Here is a 1412-nt window from a genome sequence, read left to right as displayed (position 1 = left end):
AGAGTGTGCATGGGGGTGGAGGAGGGGAGGGATCAGTGCGGCTGCTTGGAGAAGGGGAATGCAGGGGACTCACAGCACACACACAGCACACACACAGGGGCCCTACACGATGATCATGGCCATCTGGGTGTCGACAAAACATTCGGGTTACTTCGGGACTGATTCTACTGGCCGAAGATGAGAGAATCCGTGGAATTGCATTGCCGACAGTGTACCCGCTGCATACAGAGGAAGACTCTCCCCACTCGGGCTGCCCCCATGGCACATTTGAAAAGCTCCGGCCCCATGGATTTGGTGTGCATGGACTTCTTATGCATCGAGCCAGACTCCCGGGGCATCGGTAATGTACTAGTGATTACGGACCACTACACAAGATACGCCCAAGCATTCCCCACCAAAGATCAACGAGCGGTGACTGTGGCTAGAGTATTATGGGAAAAATACTTCATTCATTATGGATTACCGAACCGGCTACATTCGGATCAAGGCCGAGATTTTGAGAGCACTCTCATTGGAGAACTGCTGAAGTTGCTAAATATAGCTAAGTCACGAATGACCCCGTACCACCCGGAAGGAGATGCTATGCCTGAACGGTTCAACCGCACGCTACTTGACATGCTGGGAACACTAACAGGCTCTCAGAAGACGGAGTGGAGCAAGCATGTGGAGACACTGGTGCATGCATATAACTGTACTCACCACGAGTCTACCGGGTATACTCCATACTTCTTCATGTTTGGAAGGGAAGCTAGACTGCCCGTGGATGTGCGACTGCGGATATCTACCGATGGGGTATCCAACAGGACGCATTTCCGATATGTACAAAGACTACAAGACAGTCTACAGCAGGCCTATAAATTGGCGGAAAAGACGGCGGCGCAATTAAATGCAAGCAACAAAAGACGCTATGAACACAAGGTGAGGCATAAAGAGATTCGCCCGGGGGATGCTGTCCTTATTCGTAATTTAGGCATTCCTGGAAAGCACAAATTGGCTGATCGGTGGAGAAGTGGGGTGTATGAGGTAGAATCACAGATGCCTGGCCTCCCGGTGTACCGCATCAAGGATTCAGAAGGCCGGGTAAAGGTATGGCATAGGAATCATCTGCTCCCCATACCTCAAGTAGGGGACAACGAATTGGAAGTGCCCACTGTTTCAATAGATGGAGAAGATGAAAATACAGAGGTTGGCCCAGAGACTGTAATAAATGCCACCTCTGAGAATCCTATGGAGGGAACCTCTCAAAGGGGCCTTGCGGCTGTGGGGGCATCTCCCGAAGGCGCTATGGGTAAAGAGCCCCTTGGTCCAACGACAGAGACGCTGACTCCAATGAGCCAGCCGCTAGATCCACAGAACCGTGATTTGTGCCACAAAGAGACTTTGTAGACTTATCAAGCCCCTCAAGGGCAGAG

This window comes from Ascaphus truei, unplaced genomic scaffold (assembly GCF_040206685.1).
Source record: "Ascaphus truei isolate aAscTru1 unplaced genomic scaffold, aAscTru1.hap1 HAP1_SCAFFOLD_725, whole genome shotgun sequence".
Lineage (NCBI taxonomy): Eukaryota > Metazoa > Chordata > Amphibia > Anura > Ascaphidae > Ascaphus > Ascaphus truei.
This window is presented reverse-complemented; position numbering follows the sequence as displayed.